At 35.8% G+C, this 25,333-nt stretch overlaps 1 non-coding gene across 1 annotated transcript; it reads right to left on the bottom strand.

Annotated features, from left to right (window-relative positions):
* Positions 1–24,875: 24,875 nt before the first annotated feature.
* Positions 24,876–24,981, bottom strand: LOC124888312. Its single transcript, XR_007046440.1, has one exon. It is a non-coding gene; the product is annotated as a small nucleolar RNA R71 (small nucleolar RNA).
* Positions 24,982–25,333: the final 352 nt, after the last annotated feature.

The raw sequence follows: 25,333 nt of genomic DNA, 5'->3' as shown, positions 1-25,333 counted from the left end.
AAGAGGGCCATTGGTTGGTATATTGCAGATATTATGGGTATTCTGCCTAGTTTGCGTACTCATAAAATTTAACTTGAGACAGATTGTATTCCAAATATAGAGCATCAGTGCTGACTCAATCCTCTTATGTAGGAGGTGGTAAAGAAAGAGATAATCAAGTGGTTGGATGCTGGTGTAGTATATCTTATTGCTTATAGTAAGTGGGTCAGTCTTGTTTAATATGTTCCAAAAAAGGCGGTATGACTATTCTGCCAAATGAGAAGAATGAGCTAGTGCCAATGTGGCCAGTCATAAGATGAAGAGTATGCATGGATTATAGAAAATTGAATGCATGGATTCCGAAGGACCATTTTCCCATGCCCGTCATGGACCAAATGTTAGATAGGTTAGCAGACAGAGAATGGTACTATTCTTTTGATAGGTATAAAGAGAAGATAATTGTCATATATCCTTATGGGATTTTTGCATTCAGACGTATGCCATTTGGGTTATGTAACGCTCTAGCCATATTTTAGAGATGTATGACGTCAATTTTCTCTGACATGGTAGAAGACACCATCAAAGTGTTTATGGATGATTTTTCAATCATTGGTGATTGTTTTGATGACCGCTTAGTTAACTTAGAGAATGCTCTTATAAGGTGTGAAGAATGCAACTTGGTACTTAATTGGTAAAAGTGCCATTTTATGGTTAAAGAAGGTATAGTGCTTGGACACAAAATTTCAAAAAGGGGTATTGAGGTAGATAGAGCGAAGATTAAAGTGACTGAGAAATTACCTCTACCAATTTTTGTGAAGGGTGTTCATAGTTTTTGGGTTATGCTGGGTTTATAGGCAGTTTATCAAGCACTTATACAAGACTGCCAAGCCTCTGTGTAGGTTTCTTGATAATGGGGTAAAATTTGAGTTTAGTGAAGCATGCTTAAAGGCTTTTGAGTGTCTAAAAGAGAAGTTGATGACTGCTGCTATCATTGTATCTCCAGACTGGTCCTTTCCATTTGATATTATGTGTGACACAAGTGGTTTTATCCCTAAGGGATGTACTAGGTCAACGAAAAAAAAGATCCTTTATCCCATCTACTATGCTAGCAAGACACTAAATCCTGCTCAATAGAACTACACTGTGATGGAACAAGAGTTGTTGGCAGTAGTTTTTTCCTTTGAGAAGTTTAGGTCCTATTTAATTGGGACTAAGGTGATTGTGCACACTAATCATGCATCATTGCGGTACTTAATAGTGAAAAAGGATGCAAAACCAAGACTGATTAGGTGGGTGCTATTGCTACAAGAATTTGATTTTAAGGTGAAGGACAGAAAAGGCACTGAGAATCAAGTTGCGGATCATTTGTCTAGACTTGAGGAGGAATCTATGCAGAATGTTGAAGATGGGCTTGATCTTGATGACTGTTTTCCAGATAAGTAGATATTAGCAGCTTTCCAAGATCTAATTACATGGTTTGTAGACTATGCAAATTATCTAGCAAGTGATCTAAAAAATTCCCAAGATCTAATTCTATGGTTTGCAGACTATGCAAATTATCCAGCAAGTGATCTAATCCCAGAAGATCTTTTTGTTTAGCAGAGAAAGAAGTTTATGCGTAAGGTAAGGAAATTTTTTTTGGATGAGCCTTATTTATTCAGAATTTGCGTGGATGGGATTATTCGTAGATGCATACCTGAGGTGGAGATAATGAGTATACTTGAGGCATGTCATTCTTCGCTAGTTGAGGGTCATCACAAAGGAACCCGCACTGCCCATAAAACTTTGCAATGTGGATATTATTGGCTAACAATCTACAAAGATACGCATGATTTTGCTTATGTTTTTGATCAATGTCAACAACAAGGTAACATCTCTAGACACCATGAACTTTCTATGACTCCTATCTCAGAATTGGAATTGTTTGATTTATGGGGTATATTCATGGGTCATTTTGTGAGTTTATTTGACATGAAGTATATACTTGTGGCTGTGAATTATGTTTCTAAATGGGTGAAAGCAATTGGTCTTCCCAACAATGAAGCACGTAGTGTCACTACATTCTTGAAAAAGCATATCTTTTCTTAATTTGGCACGCCACATGCTATCATTACTAACGGTGGGTCATATTTTTTGTAATCATCTATTAAAAAGTCTGGTTGAGAAGTATGAAGTAAAACCCAAGGTGTATACACCTCATCATCCGCAGACTAGTGGATAAGTTGAAGTGTCCAATAGAGAAATTAAGTCCATCTTGGCGAAGACAATAAATGCCAATAGGAATGATTGGTCACGGAAGTTAGATGATGTATTATGGGCCTAATGAACAACATTCAAGACCCCAATTGGTGCTTCACCATATCAGTTAGTGTATGGAAAGACACGTCCCTTACCTGTTGAACTTGAACATAAAGCACTATTGTCATTGAAGAAGCTGAATTTTGAGTAGCAAGATGCAGTCAAGCCAAGGATAAAGAGTATGAATGAGTTGGTTGAATTCTGACTCTGGGCATATAAAATTTCTGCTCTTTACAAGGAAAATATGAAGTTACATCATGCTCACAAGATTGAGAAAAGAATCTTCAGAAAAGGTGATAAGATATTGCTCTACAATTCAAGGCTTCGCTTGTTTCTAGGTAAGTTAAAGTCTAGACGGTATGCTACCTTTAATGTGCTAAAAGTGTTCCTATATGGTGCTTTGGAATTGAAGCGGGATGGTAAAGCAATGTTCAAGTTGAATGGGCAAAGAGTCAAGCACTATATGGGTAACACTAAGGATATAAATGTGATTTTTGAGATGGACCTTGGTGAAGGGTAAGTAACCAAGGTAATTGCGTTATGCCATGAAGTTAAATGAAGCACTGTATGGGAGGCAAACCATGAGGCTAGTTGGTGAAATCTGAGTACCCAACTTAGCCACGTCGTTCCACGATGTTAAATCAAGTGCTGCGTGGGAGGCAACTCATGATTTTGTACTTATTCATAAGTTAATGTGTTTGTTCAATGTGCATGACTAAAAAGATTGCAAAAAATTTCTAGAAAATTTCAAGAAGTTTGGTCATACATACTCTTTATGAGTCGTATCTAGATGGTACGACTCATGAGTAGGAGTCATAAGGACTTGGAAGAAAATTCAAAATCAGGTAAAATTTTCTGGAATGGATACGATTCTCAGAACATGTCGTACCCTCAAGGTACAACTCATCACATTGAGTCGTATCCACCCAATACCCAAGTAAGTTTCTTAGACTATACAAGTTAAAGAATGACCCGTAAGCCTGGGTACGAGTTGTACATATAACTCGTACTCAATCTAACCAGGTTAAGTTTTTAGGTCAACCCGAACCAAAATTTGGTTTAAAAAGAAAAAGAAAGGCACCCGTCAGGTACCCTATACCCGAAACACTCTCCCACCACCATTATTGCTTGATTTGCAAGCTTCCAATGCACTAAATCACTCGAAATAACTTCAAATTAACTACCATCATGCTTAGATTCTTCACCTCTCTCTAAGTAAACATAAATTTGGGAGAACAAAGTCAAAATTGGGCAAAGATAAAAAGTCAACCACATAAGTAAGTTTTCAAACACACACTCTTTATCTTTTTAGTTTCAATCACAAATGTGAGTAGTTTGTAACTTACTTTATGTTCAATTTACTTGCAGGATAAATTTTGATACCTCAGTCATAGAATTTTAGTTGAAAATGAAAATTGGGAGTGAAATGGGGTTTGGGTGTTGATATTTTGTGGTATTTTATCCAAAATTGTGTAATATTGCTACATAAAGTTGATGGGTATTTCGAGAAATTTGATTTAGATTTAACTCTTAAGTTTAACCTCTATGTTGTAGTGGATACGAGATATCTTATGACTTATACCCACAAGTGATGAATTGTAACGTGACTCATAACCACTGACAATATAGAAGTTTAACTAAGTTTAAATTCTTGTATGGGTACGACTTGCTTAAATGAGTCGTACCCAAACTAAACGACTCATACACTTAAGTTATATTAACCTGGAAGTATTTATATTTCTTAAATATGTTTCTGACTTGCTTACGAGTGTTTGTAAAGTGTTTGACAACTACTAGGATGACAGAGTTACCCAGATTCGAGGAGCACTTCAAGCAGTATAGATTTAAGTGGATGATGAGAGTGCTCGAATGATATTGTGAGGTTCTTGTACACAAGTTCTATACGGTGTATAAAGGTGAGCTTAAGAGACAGGATCCACAGGGTCAATTGTGGATTGGTGGTGATCCTTTTCCATGTTGACTATTCTGGGAGTTTGGGTAGAAATTTCATCACGCATCATTAGTCGATTCTTGTATATATCAGATTATCATCCTCTGGTCAACACAGGGGAGATGGACGATCGGATGGAGGAGATGAGAAAAGTTACTCAAAAGCAAATAGGTTCAGAGGAGAAAATGGATTTTTTTTGGTGGATTAAGAAGAAAATAACATCGTACGGAGAGAATGCTGTAAGAGTTATTGGAGGCCACGGGGTAGTCTCCCAAAAAATTAAAAATAATACACTGACATTCGAGGCTAAGGCAAGATGGACATTGGCTCGATACAGGTTTTGTCCCACCATAAGAGATAATGTGTTGAGCTCAGTTTGGTCTGCTATGATGACAGGCCTCATAGTTGAATTCAAGTTTGATATCGAGGAGTTTTTGTCTCGGGAGATGAGGGACAGAGCTATAGGAGGTGAGAAGTCACTGCTGGCATATCCATGTATGATCACACAACTTTGTTTGGCTGTAGGGGTACAGGAGATCTCATGGGTGGATGAGATAATTGAGGCTACCAACATTACTAACCTTGGCAGATACGAGATGCAACCAACCCGTTGGCTAGATAGGAGAGATGTACCAATGATATGGTGGCCGATATGTCTAGGTAGAGTGGACATCAAAATTTAGCTGAGACCATCGATACTGATAAGGTGGGTGGACAGGCTGAAACCGTATAGACGATGGAGGCAACAGATACATCTTGTGCCCTATCTCTGGTGCAATTTGTACCACCCCACCTAAGAGGTATGCCTACTGGTTTGATGATTATTTCATAGGCCATGTACACCGAGGCGATATTAAGATTGGGTATACTGGAAGCCAAGGTCAACCTCATAGAAGGGGGAGGGTGGAGGGGGCGGAAGAAGTTCTAGGTTGACACATAGATAAAAAGTCAGGAAAGATGGGTCCAAAGGAAAATTGATTCCTTTGAGCGAAGGATTACTCGACAGTTGGGTAGCCGGTAGATGCCTGATATTGCTGAGATTAAAGCCGAGGTTGCTGAAATAAAATGGATGGTATTAGAGTTGTATGCTAGATCGATGATTCCAGAGCCTATGATTGAGATAGTAGTGCCTACAATCCATGTTGATAACATTTGGGCTATTCCATACCGGAAGCGGTACTGTATGTAGAGACCCAAGAAAAAAGGGGAGAGAGAAAAAGAAAAAGGTGTGAAGAGAAGGAGGCTGAAAAAAGACCAAGGCAGACATCATATAGGATGAGCTGGACTGACAGACACGGGCCCATGAGATAGATGCTGGAGTCGGTGGTTTGAGACCACCAATTATTGATGCTGAGGGGGATGATGTTATGCCCCCGACTACTATTGCTAATTTAGTCTCGATTGATGGGATGATTGTCGAGGAGAGTAGGACCCGGTCTGAGGTCCCACGTGCTGATATTGTTGAGCCAACACCTTGAGCGTCCAAGTATGACCTTTCATCCTTACTTTATATTCATTTTTTATTACTGGGGACAGTGCAAGAATTTTCAGTTGGGGGTGGTGGTATATCTGATTTCAAATATCTGGGAGTAGCTAAAAATTTTTAGCAGCTAAAATTCTGTTATGACTTGCAGGTTCGGTGCTGGCAGCTAAAATAGGGAGAAAATCAACACCCATGGAAGAAGATTGTTTTTTGTACTGATTTTTGAGTGATTTTGAAAAGTATTTGTAAAGAATTGGGAGTTTTGAATTGATTTTAAATTTAATTGATTTATGAGTTTGGCAACATTTGTGGATTTGAAATGATTATGCTAAGGATTCGTTTTCAATGAAATTGTGCTGAAATTTGAGACCTCTCCTATATTTTTGTTAACTATATGATATGTGTATGTGGGGACTGTGTTGAATCTGATAATGACATTAGGATTAGGAATAGAACAATTAGGGGCAAATATTTGCTTTACTAGAAAGGTAATACTTAGCAAAGTAACCTTGTGCGAGTGTGTGAGGTATTATTGAGTTCATGGTGGAAAGGAATCTAGAACTTGCCCAGTTTCTTTTACCTAGGTTAAGGATAGTCAAGTAGGAGAAGATCATAGGCCCTTTTTGTTGTAAGCCCACTTGAGGCTAAATGCCCAACCAAATTAGTATGAATTTTTTTGATCCAAATGTTTGAGATAAATTGACCTTTTTCATTGATTACACCAATTTCACCTTCCCGTTTCCCTTACAACGAACCTATTCTGGCCCTGGTCCTCCTTGAACATTGTGCACCTCCACTCATGCAGAATTCTTAAGTTGAGGAAGTCTATTATAGGGGTGTGTAGGAGACAATGATTATGAAGAGAAGTTGTGTAGAAGAAAAATGTAAAAAAAGGCAGGTGAGGTAAAAACAAAAGAATATAAAAGATGAAGAAAAATTGCAAGGGAAAGAACAAGAAAAAGAAAAGATAAATAAAGTGAGAAAATCGTACCTGGCCCAATCTGAATGTGTCAAATTATTAAAGGAGACATAAGGGCGGAAATAAAATTACAAAATAAGTGGACACTAAAGAAAGCGTAGTGTCAAAGAGTCATAGTCACTAAATAAATCCCAAAGAAATATCAAACAAAACCTAATCCTACATTACAAATCGAATAAAGTCGTGTATTGATCCTACTTCTACTGTATGAAAACTTAGGAAAAGAACATAAGGGCAAGCCTATAGTATTCTGTATACACTGCTTTGTGAGCGAGAACGTTGTTTGTTATATCCTTTAATTAATTGAGTAATCTTAACTGAGTGAAAGAGATTTGTTTGAAGTGAGCGCACACGGGTTATGTTGCTAGGTTACTAGATTTTTTGGTGAATATAATTCTTGTTAATGCCCAATGGCCTATTGCATATGTAATGCCATCATCGGATTCCCTCATGTTTCTCTGAGTGCTAACTCGTTATATGCAGTTTGAATATTGAAAAGTTAAAACTAGGTGGGGAGTAACATGATTGAAAATTGAGTTCAAAATCACAGCCATGGGTAGCTTAAGATCTTCCTGTTTAAGTAGCATTTCTGTGTTCTGGAATAGTTTTTGGTTTTGTTTGCCTGAGGACACACAAAAGTTTAAGTTGAGGGTGTTGATGTGTCATGGAAACACGCCACTTTTGACACTTAAAAGTGAGAATTTATGCATGTACTTAGGCTATTTTAGTGGATATGATGCACTTTTGTATTTATTATAGTTAAAATAGGTCTAATAGTGTGTTGGGAAGAAAATGGAAGAAAAAGACCTGAAAAGACCAAGTCACAGCAAGGTACGAGTTTCCTTACGAATCGTCAACACATCTTACGACTTGGAGGCTGACTCGTATAAATAATAGAAACCAAGAAGTAAAAGAAAAACAAAGTTCTCAGAAGATACGACTCAAGCATCCGAGTCGTAAGCAAGGATACGAGCCATATGAAGAAGTCGTAAGCATTATAGAATCTAAAGCTACCATCCAAAGTTGAAGTCTCAGAAGTATACGAGTAGGAAGTCTAAGTACGACTCGTATAGGGAAACTAGACCAGTGTTAAAATCTAGGAAAGATAGAAGTCCAGGTGGATACGAGTGAGGGACATGAGTTGTATGATCAAGGTACGACTCATGAGCAGAAGTAGTTTGAAGAACAGAAAGTTGAAGCCTTGGGATACAAGACATTGGAATAGATACGAGAGTTATGGTAGGACTCGTATGAAGAGCATACGAGTGGATGATATAGTCATACAATGTGCCGACTTAACTTTTCCTTTCTCAATTTTATCAGGATTTCTGAGTATTTTTGAGATACTATAAATACGCTAGGGTTTTATCTTTTATTAGGTTACACACTTTGATATTCTTTTACATACTTTTACATTATTTTCACCATTGATACTTTGTTCTTAAGATCATTGTTTTTTATTCAATATAAGATTCAGGATTTTATTCTTCTCATAATTGTGCAATTAATTACATGTTTTCTTTATTGGTTATAATGGATTATTGCATGAATATGAGCGGCTAACTTCCTTGACTAGGGTTGTAGGAACCATGGTGGATTAACTATGCAGGGGAAGTGGGAGATTCGTCTATTCTAAAGTAAACTATATGTATCTTAATCTTTTTCATCATAATTGAGCTCAAAGCTACTACAGAAGCATGGGGATAGCCTGTATTCGTAAACATCCTTACAAGGGAGTTTATTATTGGGTAAAGAGGATTAGTATAGGAATTTGAGATTTACTTCCATCATTAATATTCTGCCATATCATCTAATCAACTCGAGACTCAAAATGTGAGAGTTGAACTGAAGTCATAGACAAGGAGAATAAGGCGACGCCCTAAGACTCACTAGGTAAAGGGTGAGATTTATCAACACGTTCACAAGACTGTTGATAATACATAGTTTGTCGACTTTACATGCGGAGCAACAGAATAGCTAGGTTGAACATGAGAAACTTGTGGAATTAAGAAGCTAGGGGGAATACAATACTAGTATTCGTCTTCTACTATTTACAACTTAAAGCACTCAAGTTTGGTTACTACTTAATGATTACTTCTAAAATACCCCATTTACTTTTCTACACTTCTTGTGAATTACATCATGGTAAGCAACTATTCCGCATCTTCCCTGTAGGTTTAACCCCCCAACCTAGTTGGGTTAATATATTTGGCATCGACCACATCATACCACTTTGGAAGTTAGTTTTGGGCGACATCAGTAACCAAGATAGTGACTAGGACCCCCATGCGCTACCCACATTACGACTCCACCAATCAACTCGTAATAAGATCTTACATCTCGTAAGGTATAGTCGTGAACAACGCAGGACCCAAATAAATTGAACACTGGACATCCTACAATTTGAATCTATGACTCGTAACATATCCTTACGGCTCATAGTGAGCCACTCGTATATATTTCTGATTTGGTTACGACCTGGGTCCTACGACCCGTAACCAAATCTCATGACTCATAACAACGAGTTGTTACCAAGGCAGTGAGCCCAAAGCTACAGATTTTTCAAGGGCCAAAAATCCAGGGCATTACATTCTCCCTTTCTTGGATCATTCGTCCTCAAATGATGGGACAAGGCAATCAGAAAACAAAGATTCCAAGGAAATCATTCTTTCCTTTAACAAAGTTAGTAAAAGAAGCTGTGAAGAATAACACATACCTTACACACAATTTTTCAGAGCAGAAAACAAGAATGGATACTTAGACTTCATATCCTCTTCGGCTTCCCAAGTAGCCTCTTCAACCTTTTAGTTTCTCCAAAGAACCTTTACCAAAGCCACATCCTTCATCCGCAACCAATAAACTTGCCGATCCAAGATTTCAATCGGGACTTGCTCATAAGAGAAGGATTGCGAAATACCAATATCCTTGATAGGCACAATAAATGACGGATCACCCATAAAATTCCTAAACATCAAGAGGAGGCAACTCCAACTCATACGCAATGCTATCAACCCTCTTCAAAATGAAGTACGACAAAATATACCAGTAACTGAGCTTTCCTTTGTTTCAAAACCACATTACTCCCTTCATGGGAGATACCTTTAGGAACACCCAATCGCCAACCTCAAACTCTAACTCACTACGCCTCATATCTGTATAGGACTCTTGGCAATTTTGGGCTACTTTAAGTCTTTCCCGAATCACCTTCCCATTCTCCATCGCTTGGCGAACCAAATCCGAGCCAAATATCTCCTCTTTACCAACCTCGAACCACCCAATAGAAAACCTACACCTCCTATACAACATCTCAAACAGAGCCATCCCAATATAGACTGGTAGCTGTTATTATATGCAAACTCTATAAGAGGCAAATAATCAACCCAACTACCAGTGTAGTCAATCATACAAGCCTAAAACATGTCTTTCAATGTCTAAATAGTCCTTTCTACTTGCCCATCCATCTGCGGGTGGAATGCAGTACTAAGGCTCATCTTAGTTCCCAATCTTTTCTAAAACGAACCCCAAAAATGCAATGAGAACTGAGTACCACAATCTGACATGATAGAACAAAGTGCCCCATGCAACTTCACAATCTTTTAGAAAATAGCTTCGCATAATCCTTCGTCGAATAATTTTTCCTCACTGGCAAAAAGTAAGCAGACTTAGTCATTCTATCCACGATGATACAAATCAAATCAAACTGATTTTGAGATCGAGGGATACCGGTAACAAAATCCATATTAATCACTTTCCACTTCCGTACTGGCAACTCAATCTCTTGAGTCAACCTACCAAGCCTCAGGTGATCAACCCACACTTATTGACACATCATGAATTTAGCCATAAAACTGGCCACATCTCGCTTTATATTATTCCACTAATAAATCTCAAGATCATGATATATCTTTGCTGAACCGAGATGAATAGTATAACGAGACTCATGAGCCTCAACTAAAGTCCTCTCTCTCAATCCATCTACATTGGGAAAACATAATCTACCTAGGTACCTCAAGATACCATCACCCCCAATCTCAAAAGCTACAATATTTTAGTGACCCACATCTTTCTTAATCTTCATCAACATAGGATCCAGTTCCCGCTTCTCCTTTATTTCAGCAGCAAGGGATGACTTCGCCACCTCTTGCACAAATACACCACCATCCTCAAAGTCAAGAGACAAACTCTAAGGTTATCCAAACGGTGAATATATTTCACCAATTCCAGCTTATCCTCATCTGCATGAGCTAGACTCCCATGGATAACCTGTTAAGAGCATCAATAACCACATTAGCTTTACCTGAGTGATAGTGGAGACTCATGTCGTAATCTTTTAGCAACTCAAGACACCTTCTTTGACTGAGATTCAACTCTTCTAAGTGAACATATATTGCAGGATCTTGTGATTCGAAAAGATATCTACATGGACTCCATACAAATAGTGATGCTAGATTTTCGATGCAAACACCATGACCAACAACTCAAAGAAATGAGTCGGGTAATTCTTCTCATGCACTTTCAATTGACTGGAAACATAGGCCAACACCCTACCATTCTGAATCAACACACAAACAATTCCCCCACGAGACACATCATAATAGACAACAAAACCATCAATGCCTTCAGGCAGAGTCAAAACTGGAGCTGAAGTCAACCTATTTTTTAGCTTCTCAAAACTACCCTCACAAGTATCAAACCATAAAAACTTCACCTTTTTCTGGGTCAACTTAGTCAATGGGGCAAGTATAGTCAAGAAAATCTTCATAAATCTTCTATAGTAGCCGGAAAAACTCGAGAAACTCTAAATATTGGTTGGAGTCATGGTCCTAGGCCACTTTTTTACCACTGCAACTTTTTGCGAATCCACCATGACCCCTTCACTGGAAATGACATGACCCAGAAAAGTAATAACCTTCAACTAGAATTTGTATTTTGAAAACTTAACATACAAATGGTTGTCTTTCAAGGTTCGTAACATGATACGGAGGTAATCAGCATCATTCGCCTCACACTTGGAATACACCAGAATATCATCTATAGACACGATAACGAATAAATCTAAAAACTAATGACAGACCTTATTCATCAAGTTCATGAATGCCGTTGAGGCTTTAGTTAAACCCAAAGATAGGACTAAGAACTCATAGTGACAATACCGGGTTTGGAAGAGGAACAAGATACTTATTTTTCATCATAACCCTTATTTAACTAATGGTAATCAATTCACATTCCAAGGAAACCATCCTTCTTATGCATGAATAAAATAGGAGCACCCCATGGAGACACACTATGATGGATAAATGCCCAGTCAAAGAGGTCTTTCAACTGATCCTTAAGATCTTTTAACTCTGTTGGAGCCATTCTATAAGGAGGGATAGAGATAGGATAAGTGTTCAGAATAAGGTCAATCCTAAAATCAATATCCTTATCAGGAGGAACAACAGGAAGGTCATCAGGAAAAACCTCAAAAAATTCAACCACGGGAACAAATATCTATGAAAGACCCTCCGAGTTTGAATCTTTAACTCAGACCAAACGATAAAGACATCCCTTGGAAATCAACTTACAAGATCCAAGATATGATATAAATCATCCCTTAGGAATCAGACAACCCCTTTACCGCTCAATGGTTGGCTCATTAGGGAATTTAAACATGAGCTTATGGGTTCGACAATCTAAGGAGGCATTACACGAATAAAACCAATACATCCCCAACATGACATCAAAATCAACAATGTCTAACTCTATCAGATCTACCAAAGGTTTTTTTACCATAAACAGATACCACACAATCCCTATAGACTCTTCTAGCAACCACCGAGTCACCCATCGAGGTTGATACAAAAAAGAGATCGGGGATACAGTCAGGACTGAAACCAAAATACACAACTACAAATGGGGTCATATATAAAAGAGTAGACCCTGGATTAAGTAAGCAATACAAATCACGAGAAAAGAGTCGTAACATACCAATGACGACATCGGGAGATGCCTTAGAGTCTTGGCGGGTAGCAAAAGCATACAAGTGATTTTAACTAGTACCGGTACTAGAAATATAAGCAATACCCTTTGGTGAAGGAGCTGATGAAGTGGCAACATAAATCTTCTTTGCCCTCAAGGCAACCTTAGAAGGACAATCCCTCTATAAGTGACCAATCTGACCATATTTAGAACACTTATTTCTCCTTTCTTCACAAAACCCATGGTACACCTACCCACAAAATCTATAATGAGGATATTATGGAGTAGACTGAGTCCCATCAGTATGTGATTGGGCACCCTATGCCCTATACCCACTATCATGCTGGGAATAACGATCACCCGATGACTTTAGATATAAAGCACTAGTCATAAAGTAGAAATCAAAACTCCCTCACTTCTTCTTTGACCACTTTCCACTATCTCTACCACTCTGGTGATGACTTTAACCCTGATCAGAAAATCTAAACTTCTTATTCTATCTTTCTCCTATCTCTGCCTGCTTCTTTTTCTTTTTCTTGACCTGTTGCATATATCCAACCAACTTGGAGATATCCATATCCTTGTTCAATAACAAAACCTTACTCTCTATAATACAATCATAAGATAATCTAGAGGCGAGTTTCCTCATTCTATCCCTCATGCTAGACACTAACTTAGGAGCATAATAGGACAACTAATGGAATTTCAAGGCATACTTCTTGACCGTCATCCTTCCTTACCCCATATTAACAAATTCTTCCACTTTTTCCTCCCTCAACTCTTAAGGAAATAAAATCTAGAAAAGTACTAGAGAAATTATCCCACAGTGCAGATTCGACATCATCTCTTATAGACTGTTCCCATTCCTCATACCATTCGTATGCTGTATTCTTTAGTTGATAGGTAGCGAATTCTACACCCTTCACATTAGTGGATACATAATGCAGAAGATTTTCTCGATCTCATCAATGAAACCTTAAGGATCCTCCTCAACCTTAACACTAGTGAACGCATAAAGGATCAACCTCATTAACTGGCTAACCCTTGTGGCCTCAGAAGATGGAGTAATAAAAACTACACACTCAAATTGAGAAGCTGCCAACTGAGCCAACATATGAATGGACTGATGAAAATTTTCATTTGATACATCAGCTTGAGGATCTTGAGGAGGACTAAAGAGGACCGGTGGAGCTCTAGGAGGGTAATCAGGAACTGGACCCCAGATCGGGTCTATATTCCATATGCAGGGCGTGTCCCATAAGGATTGTCCTCAAGTTGGACAGAGGATTTTCCTTGATCTTCAGATCATCTGTGAGGCATGATATGAAAAATGAACAAATAGGAATTAGAGAGACTTAAGACCTTAGACTCTATAGCTTGAAACAGAACAACAAGAAAAGAAAAAATTCCTAAATGCCTTATAGCATCTCCCTTATAAGTGTGGTGTGCTACGTACCCATAAAATAGACTCTACTCAATACAACTTTTGTTGGACACTCAAATACACCAAACCTAGGCTCTGATACCACCTTGTCATGACCCGAACAAGGTCCTGGCTGTGACGGGTATCTCAAGTACTATGTGTATTAGAGATCACCCCCTACACCTATCCAAACCAAATAAACCATACTCCAAGGTCGGTTGAATTTCTAGCATATAACAAGATAAAAGAATATTAATTTAGAAATATTAGAATAAGTCGATACCCAAATCTAACCGATGCTAGTACCAACGCTAATACCAATACTAATGCTAATACCTATACCAATACCGTCCATGCCCACAGTAGTCTGTGAGGTCCACTAAGCAAAACTAAAAAACATCCAGTCAGTTAATGCCCCCGACCATAGCCAAAAACCAAATCCAAAGGAATAATCAAAATATAAAGAAAACCATAAACATGAAATGGGGTCTTTCGAAGCATGGAATATCACCAATTTAATATGACTCACTAGCTGATATCAAATCTAAGTCATCGAGCAAGAGGAGTAGAGGTATGACTAGTTCCTGCATCGCATGGGGATACAACATCCGAAGAAGATTAGCATGGTGAATGCTAGCATATAACTCGGGGAAAAGGATAATATAATAATATGATCAACAGTTTATACTCATTCAAATCCAGTGCACATAAGTAAATGCATAAATATATACATATATAAATATCATATGATGGGATAGGGAACAAGCCTTAACATGCATTTACAAACCTTAGCCTAGATTGTATAGCTCAACCATCATATGATAGTAGCCACAGTCTGTATGGGCTCAAGCTCTCACCCCCTGATCGGGCCATAGTGCGTGTAGCCACATGAACCAGAGAATAATTATATTTATATGCATGGGGGACTCAAACCCTCCAACATATACCAAGGTGACTTAAGCACTCGATTATATAATGATTTACGGGGGACTCGAACCTCCCTAATAATGAAATAATAATAAGAGGAACTCAAACCTCCCTGCTCACTTTGACCCCCCTCATTGGCAAACATAGTTTCCAGTATTGGTTACTCAAACCTTTACTTTCACGACTCGGCTACAAAACCCTTATTAGAGCTCAATTAAAATAGTTGTCGCACACTCCTATTCAATGAACCACAATACACATTTAGGCATACATTATTGGTATCTTCATATTAACTACACTTGCAAGGTAACACATCATGCCAAAATAACTTTCATTAACTTTGGGATAACAACTCCCTTTGTTCATTAATACACATTGGGGAACACCAACTCTCTTTGTTAATTAAATCATACTATAGTATTTTAGTTACTTATTTATATCATGCAATAGTTCAAGACTAGTTCAATTTTATAAATTATCACTATTCTCATAACTAAAACTAATTTCACATGGTGGGGTTGGGGTTATAGCCACTCTAAAGCCACAAGTGTAGGAAAAATCACAATTCCTACTTTATTCACCATATCCATGCACCCACAAGTTCAACAACATATTAAAAACATGAAAATCATATATATAAACCATTAGGAACATTATTAAGTTCATAACTTTCAATAACCCCAACCTTTGTTTTCGTAACCAAAATAATAACCTTATGAACAATATTCTAAATCTCATGCTTTTCCAAATTAACAATGAGGGAAGAGTAACATGCCTTAATCACCAAGAAGTATGGAGACAAATTGCCCTTGAAAGTCCTAATTAATTAGCTTAATGAAAACCCTAAGTGTTCTTGACCTTGAGATTTGGGAGTGTTTTGAGAGGTTATTTGATGTGTTTTTGATAGATAATGATGACCTGAAGAAGTTATAAGACGTGGATTTTAATTTGGGAAAGAGGGAAAATTTTCAGAATGCCCTCAACTTAAAAGTTGGAAAAAATCATAACCACATATTACGACTCGTGACCACGAGCGTAACCAAGACCATGACTAGGAGTCCCACACGCTGACTACCTTATGACTCCACCAACTAAATCATAATGAGATCTTACATCTCGTAAGGTCTTATCATAAGAAACACAGAACCCAAATGAATTAAACACTGGATATCCTACGATTTGAACCTATGACTCATAACATGTCCTCACGGCTTATAGTGAGCCACTCATACTCAGTGCAGAAACTTTCCACTATGTTTTTGATTTGGTTATGACCAGAGTCCTACGACCCATAACCACATCTCATGACTCGTCACCACGAGTTGTGACCAAGGCAGTGAGTCCAAAGCTCAAGAATTTTCAAGGACAAAAACTTTGAAGCTTTACAAAACTGATTCTACATGAAATTATTCATATTTATTCCCTTAGCAGACATTATATTGCCACAGTAAAAAGTACAATCACAACCTTAAGTATAAGGCACATATTACTCAGATTTGTTTGTGCGCCTTTGTTGTGGATCTACAATAAAATTTAACTATGTGGCTAACCTAGAACCTATCAAACTTTTGTTGATAGCATAACATCCTAAGGTACCCCGACATCTATACATTTGGCTATTCAAAGTTACTTGCACTATCAGAAATAAAGATCTTAGCTTTAATTTATTGCTAACTTTATCCTCTTTAAGTGATCTTTTTTCAGCTTATTGCACTAAGATTTATTTATATGAAAAATGAAGTTTAAGCTCCAAGATTTCACTAATTACTTGCTTGGTGTCAACATTGTGACTTCTCTCTACATTGAGAAATATAAAGAGGAGATATGAAGTAGCTAACGTGGCAATTGTAATAACGCATTAAACGATGTTACTTTAGTTTTCCTAATTCACTAATCAAATTAATTGAGATTATACCACACTTTCTATTACTAGATCAATTTTTTATTTTGAAGTTGTTGAAAAGTTTGCAGTTAACTACCTGAGCTCTATCTGTTAAATTTTCTCCTAGGTGAAACTTATATATCATTTAATTTATCTCTTCCTAATATTTACTTTTACACTTTTCTCAATTTAAAATTCTTTAGTAGATGTTTACTTGGGTTTTTAAGGTACTTTAAAATGCCCCCTTATTACGTGTTGTGTTTCTGAAATAACAAAGATTGACTAATAAGCTGGGGAGTGTAGCTTCAGCTTATTTGAATTGATAAAGAAATAAGGCTTGCTTGAAGGTGAATTATATATATAATTATATTAAAAAATGTTTCTACTAGAAAATATACCCATAGATGTTCACATGTAAAAAATCATTGCTTTCTAATAATGTCCATTGCATGAATGTGGAAATTGTTGCAGTACTAGATGGATTAGAATACTTCATTGATGAAAGTTTTTAATTATATTTGTGGATGATAGGTTCAACCATTTCATCTTTAGCTAAGGTGCATTGCAATTTGGATGACATGCAGACAAGCGGTGGCCATCCTCACCCTATGAAGAGATTTATGATCATTACCTCTTCTGTTTGCATTTTCTGTTCCTTGTATGTGGTGATAGCATTGATAGAACTATGCTATGGTGTGTAGTTATAACAATAGCTATAACAACCTTTGAGACCATTGTTTCAAATATATTGGTACGATTTTCAATTTTAATTTTGTGATGAAAAGTTATACAGTTGCTTGGGCTGAGCTAGAATAACAACTTAATTACTTTAGTGTTGTTGGGCCCGTGCTCAGGGCGGGATGTGCCCATCTAGTACAATAATAAACCACATATACATGCTAGGCCCTCGTGTGTATGCCCACTAGATCAACTCATAGGCCCTAGTCTAGATAGAGTTTTTAAGCCATATTGCAGGTCATTCATATCTAGATCTCACAAGCCCTCGTCAAATGGTTGATTAGCCCAAATAATAGACCCTTGTCGATCCCGAAATGCTTTTCTGGATATACCTCAATGTTCTATCTATTTACAAAACATGAGAACCATATGATTAGTTATTTATATTCAGAAGAAATTGAAAAATTTCTTGAGAATCCATAGACCAAATCAATAGGATCCCAGTAGGATGGCCAGACAAAAAAATCATGTAAAAAGTATCATTTAACTCAAAAACATGAACAACATTTAGCACAAAAAATAACATCAATTGAATATCTCATTGAACAAGTCATAGGCACATACTAAACTTGTCATATAAACCTATACATGTGTCAAATGATGAAATACTAAGATGTCATGCTCAATTATCATAAAAGCTAATCATAAACCTATACATATGTCAAATGCTGAAATACTAAGATTTCATGCTCAGTTATCATAAAAGATACTTAGATCATGCTTTTATAATAATTCATAAATATCATATAATAGTCGTGAGAGTGTATAACATAGACTTCTCAAAATAGCATATAGCCTAGTACTTCATTGTCCTACAAACATACTAAGTAGTTCCAGTGCATCTATAAGCAAGTTTCAGTGAAATCAAATGGATATTGAGGAAAAATAGCAGGATATACATTTTCTAAATACAATTCATTATCAATAGTAGGAAAAATACAATTTTTACATGGAAAAGTTCAATTTTGATTAGATTTAACAAGTTTATCAAAATAGTATAATATATATTTTCTAAAATAGCGTCAGATCGGACGAACCTTGAGACCTCAGTGTGTCAAAATCTTATTATTTTAAGAAAGCTAAATTTTCAGTTTCTTGCTTTCTATCTACATCTCTCATTTTATTTTGTCCCAATAGCCAGCTTTATCAAGTAGTAACATGTCATTTACTTATGAAGTAAATGCATACGTAATTGTCTTTGTTATGTGTGTAAGTAACCATAATCTTTAATACTGTGTGGCCACTTGATAAGTACAATAACATATTTAGTATAATTCCACACAATAGGGTCTAGGGAGGGTGTACGATGATATTACTTCTACTTCTGAGGTAGAGAGGATATTTCAGGTCATGTTATAAGTCATTCAAAAATAGAATTACTAGACTAGTCTTATAAGCCCTTGTCAATTAGATGGTTAGCCAAATAATGACCTTTGTCGATCACGAAATGCCTTTCTGGATATTTCTTAATGTCATGGATATTTATGACGTGAGAAAAAAAATTAATCATCTGTTTGCAGAAGAAATTATTAAAGAATTTGTTGGGTATCCATAGATCAAATCAACAGGATCTTAACGATAGGATGCCTAGATGAAAAAAACATTGACTAAAGTATCATCTAACTCCAAACCATGTACAACATTTAGCACAAAAACTAACATCAATTGATGATTATCTCATGGAACAAATCATAGACACATATAGTTGACATAGTCATATAAACCTAACAAGGTTCAAATGACGAAACACAAGGATATGATCCTCAATTATTATAAAATGTGTTTAGATCATGCTTTTACAATCCAAAAATATCATGTAATAGTCGTGAGAGAGTATAACATAGATTAATAACTCAGAAATAGCATATGTGTCCCAGTACTTGATGATTGCCCGACAACATACTAAGTAGTTTCATGCAAATATGCAAGTTTCAGTGAAACCAAATCGATAATGACAAAAATCAAGACAACTAATTTACAGTAAGTAAAAGTCTAATTTTGGTAAATTGATAACTTTATCAAAATAGTAGGACATACACTTTTTAAAAGCATAAAAGATAAATGTGTCCTTTAACTTGGCTTCAATTTGCATCTATAACTTTCAATTTTGGGTGTGCACAAGTAAGCACTTAAACCTATATAAAGTTGAACAAGTAAACACATAGTCGTACGTAATCAATACGTGGTATCCTAAATTATCGATTGATCAAATGAACCTTGAGACCTTAAGAGTGTCGAAATCTTGTTAATTTCTGAAAGCTAAGTATTTGGTTTCTCGCTTTCTATCTACATCTCTAATTTTCTTTTTTGTCCCATCTGCCTGTTCTATCAAGTTGTAACATTTCATTTATTTAAGAAACAAATGTATGTTCCATTATCTCACATATAAGTGCCCACAATCTTTAATATTGGATCCACTTGATAAATGTAACAACAATACTATATTCAATATAATTTTATATATTGGGGTTTGGGGAGGATGTAGATTGTATGCATTACCTCTACTTTTGAGTTAGAGAAAAAAAATTACATCACAACACTTATTATCTTACTATACTATATAATATTCCAAATCTTTTGTTTAGTTACATCCATCTCATATATTAAGTAATGTATCCAAGATAGTAATGTATTTGAAGACAGTGTGAATTCAAACAAAATTAAGTAATGTATCAGAGATCTAGTGATGTATTCAAGTTTTCAAATTTTTGAGCAATGCAACATATCTGGACCATCGCAATGTATTCAGAATTTTTGTAATTTATTCGAACTTTCAAACTGTCTGATGTTCTTAGTAATATTGAAAAGAGCTAGAATAGAAAGTAATTGGCTCCAAAAGTTTGAGGTTGGTGAAAATAGTTTGTATTGTTTCAACTTGGTTCACCAAGCTATAAAGAAGGTGAAGGTGATTCTGGATAGGATTAGGTCCACCCAAAGTTGCAAAACTTCTATGCGGATGAAAACCATGCACGCGTGGCCTGTTTTAGATCATAAATAGCTTTAGTTACTTAGTAGAAATGGTGAGAAAATTCTGAAAGAATGGAATCAGAAGGTTGTTTCAAAAAGAATTCCATAGTAAGAACACTATAAGAAAAAAACACTTTTAACATCTGGTTGATGAATAGTCCAAAAGAAAGAAATAGTCAAAAAAGTACAATACAAATAGTAGTAGAACGAATAATAGGACTAAATGTCTCGTGGTAATCAATGTCAGGCAGCTAATGAAATTTATGTGCTACAAGATGAGCTTTATACTACTTAATAGACCTATTAGTATTATATTTAATATGACAAGCCCACTAACAAAATCAACCAAGACCAAGTTCGTATGAGGTTGAAAAGAAACAAGAACCTAAGTTTTATTTGTCAAAAGAGCATTAAACTCGTCTACCATGGCTTGTTTCCAATTAGGATTTTTCACTGTTTGTGAAAAAAAAGCAGCTCAGAATCATGAAAATTAGCACTTAATGATAATATATTCTTAGGCATAGAATTTCTAGATTTTGAGCAAGTTTGCATTGGATGAGATGTATTGCAGAACTAGAAGTAGAAGAAGTAGTGGGCAACGAGGTAGATATAGATAATGAATGATTTTCAGAGTGTTACACACTATTAAGATTAGTATATGGTTGTAGAGTGGAAAAAGTTGAACAAGGAACAAAAAGAGAAGGTTGAGTGATTGGAATGTTAGAAGAGGTCACACAAGACCTAGGTTGAGTAGATAAGTCTAGTGGGAATAAGAGTGACGTAACCACAAGTGAATCAAATAAGGAGAATGATTGTGATTTTTATGAAGGATAAAATAATGAAGCATCTGGGAATACTAACTCATGAAACATAATGTGATGAATTGTATATATACACAGTTGATTTTAGGATTTAGACAATGTACCCTTTATAGTTAGAAGCGTACCCAAGGAAAATACAATGGATTGTTCAGGGGTTGAGCTTGTCACATTCTTGAGATGACATATTTGTAAAGCAGTTACAACCAAAGACTCTAAGAAAATTATAGTTTGGAGTGTGATGAAAAAGTTTCTCAAAAGTAAATTGAGGGTTGGAAATTTGTTGATCAAAAGTAAATTAAGGGTTGAAAATTTGTTGATTGTATAATAAGCATAATAAGCGACATCAACCAAAAAGTAAGATGGTAAAGTAGCATTTGTAAGAACGGAGTGCACCATTTCAATAATGTGTCTATATTTTCATTTAGAAACCCAATTTTTTTAGGAGTATCTAGCTATGACTTATGAAAAAAAAATCCCGAGTTGGGAAAGTATGAGAGCATAGCCGTGTTATCAAATTGACCACCTTCATCACTTTGAAAAGTCTTTATTCTGGTGTTAAATCTATTCTCCACTAGCCTCCGAAAGGCACAAAAATGTATAAAAACTTCATATTTATGTTTCATAGAATAAAGACACGTTAATCAAGAGAAATCATCAATAAAAGTAACATAGTATTTTTACCCCAAGTTTGACAAACTTACTATTGCCAAACAATTGAATGACTAATGTCTAAAGGAAAAGAACTACAATGATCTACTAAATTTAAATGGTAATCATTTAGATTTACCTAATCGATATGGAAAACAATTACTACTAAAGGAGTTAACAAAGTAATTAAATTATTTTTTCTAAGACAATCTAAAGTATGAGATCCACTATAACCTAAGCGATGATGTCAAATATCACTAGATTGATGAAAAGCAACAAATGCTTAAGGAGAAGACAATCATAAAGATGATAACAAATAAACATCACCCTCACCGATGGCTTGTAGGAGAGTTTGACATGAAGCTTTGTCCTTAACAAAAATAGAAGAGGAATCAATATTGATAAAATAATTATTATCTTTACAAAACCACTTGATGGAAAGCAAATTATGATGAACCTGAAAAACATAAAGTATTGAGTGTAAGTGTAAGGACGGGTTCTAAAAGGCAACTGGGCATACCGGATTTTATCAATATTGAGAAAAGTATCATTTCCATCCAAAACACAATGATAGCCAGTATAAGGTGATTTATGCAAAAAAATACCTTCTGATAGGGTCATATGAGCGAATGCATCAAAGTCAAAGTACTAATTCATGTCATTTGTTTCTCCAATAGACATAGTAGCAAAGCCTTGGGAAAATTTTTAGCAATAAAATTATGATTAAAATAAATATTGCATTATAATACTGAATTATCAAATAAACTCCAAACTTAACAAATAAGAGAGGAAGGTTGTGCTTCTAAGACTCCCGTAGATAATGAAGGTGGAATGATGCGAGGCTAAAAATTACCTTATTTTACCATCTTTCTCCTCACATTTGTTCTATTTTGATGTTGTCTTGAGCTTAAATAATGTGGTTTATGCTTGAGTTTTATGATTCACTTATAAAGAAATGTATTGAGGTATTTGGAGTTTAAACAAGAAGATAAATAACATTATAGAACCAAATGAAATCAAGGAAGAATCTATGTCGCAATACATTGCAAAACAAGTGTGGAATGACAAAAATATTATTCTTTGCACCATTGCTACAAAGCAAGAAGTGGCATGAATTTGTACTTCTGTCAGGAAGTCTTGCGCCACTCAACCAAAGCAAGGAGTGGCGCAAGTTTAGCCACTAGTCTGAATTTTAGGTTGTTCTTTGCGCCACACTCCGCTTTTGGATTGTGGCGCAAAATTAAAACTTATCCTAACCGGATTGAAATTGGTTTTTGACATTCTAAGGCTTTTGAAACTCTATATAAACTCCCTTTACACATTTTTTATGGGGGGAGAACAGATTTGGAAAAGGGAAAGGCTAGGACAAAGATCAAGAACAAGATTTAATTTATTTTATTTTAGATTTTTTCCTTATAAACTCAAGAAATTTCTTCTTCCAAAGAGATTTATAAGTAGATAAACCTATTAATTTTTAGGGTTGTGGCTGAACATGAAAGTTGTGGCTTGAAAATCATATTATCTATTTTATTTTTCATCTATTAAGTTATTCATTTCTTCTTGGTTCTAATTATTCGTTTGATTGATCACCTTGCGAATATTATTTAGGACTTGTTTGTTAGACTTGAAAAAGGGAACGACAAGTGTAAAAGAGGAAATAGGGCTAGTTTGTGAACCTTATAGAGAAAGAAAATCGATTCATCATTGAGGATAGAAATATACCTTGTGACCTAGGTTAGTTGGTGCAGACAATATCTTTATTCACTTTACTATTAACCGACGATCATAGAAATATAGGTGTTAGGTATAACCGAGTAGGTTTAGAGTTGTTGAAAAATGCTCAATATAGCTACAAATAACCTACAACTAGTAACTTAGGAAAGCAAATTAGACGAATAATTAGATACCACATCTGGATTGTCAAAATACCGTAACCCTAGATCTTTTCTCAAATATGAACTACAACATAACCAATCTATGATTGCTTATAATTGCTCTTATTTACATTGAAAACACACAAAACACTCTTTGTTATTAGTCATCTACTGAATAGCTCGAATAAGAATTTAAAGTAGAACTTTAATTCGTCAAATCGTTGGGTACGATATTTGGACTTACATACTTTATTACTTGTATGCCTACATACACTTGTGTGTGTAAAATGACACAATAAGTTATTAGGAACGTTGTCGGGGATTTGCCAGAATTAATACTATTGTGAGTTTTTAATGAATTATTCAAATTTCACTTTTGTTTGTTGTTTTTTTTCTCTCATAGTACAAGTTAGTTTTTGCTAAATACTAGAAGTCAAGGCAAACCCTTGATTTCAATTGACCACGAGCTTGACGTTCTCTTAGATGGTTGAGAGCTATGGGTGATAACTTAAATAATCTAGCGCTTCAAGACCCACTTAATGATATGGTGGATTGGGTTGTATCCAGCCTCATCCTATACTATATGTTCCACTATTAAATTTTGCAAGGCCAATTCAGAAAAATGCCTCCAGAGCTATGGTGAAGCAAAATATCACTAAAAATTTTGAACTTAAAGAGGTCGCGATGCGATTAGAGTAGAATACTTATCAATATGAAGGTAAACCATATGAATACCCACACAAGCACCTACTAGAGTTTACTAAGTTGATTGACAACTTCCATTACTAAAATATTTTAGATGAATACATGAAGTTGACACTATTCCCCTTCTTACTAACCGGGGAAGCAAAGTAATGGTTATAAATGAACTGGCAGGATCTATCATATCTTAGGATGCTTTGTCTAAAAAGTTTCTCAATAGGTTCTAGTCATCTAGAAGAACAAAAGTTCTTAGAAAAAAGATGTCTTGATTTGTTCAAAAAGATATTGGAACCCTTCCCCAAGCTTGGGAGAGATATACAGGATACTTGAGAGATTGCCTATACCACCATCAGCCTAAGAAAATTATTGGGCATAATTTTATTGAATAATAGAGGCTGGAATCTAAGTCTTTATTAAATGCTATAGATCAAGGGTAAATTTTGTTCCAAGAGTTATGATGAAATATAGGCAGTTCTCAATGTTATGTCTGCAGGTCACCGAGACTATTCAGAGCCTAGTAGAGTGTTCATTTTTACCCCAAAAACACTCGGTAAGTTAGAGATAGATGATGTGTCAACTATTCAAACTTATATTAGGCAGTTGTGTGACTTAATGAAGCAGAGTTTATTAGCTCTAAGTGCAAGTCAAGTTCAATAGGTTTAGATAATTACACTAATTTATGCGAAGTATGGCAAAAATCATG

The sequence above is a fragment of the Capsicum annuum genome, chromosome 10 (assembly GCF_002878395.1).
Source record: "Capsicum annuum cultivar UCD-10X-F1 chromosome 10, UCD10Xv1.1, whole genome shotgun sequence".
NCBI classification, from domain to species: Eukaryota; Viridiplantae; Streptophyta; class Magnoliopsida; order Solanales; family Solanaceae; genus Capsicum; species Capsicum annuum.
The sequence above is the reverse complement of the archived record's forward strand: the minus strand, read 5'-3'. Positions and strand labels throughout refer to the sequence as shown.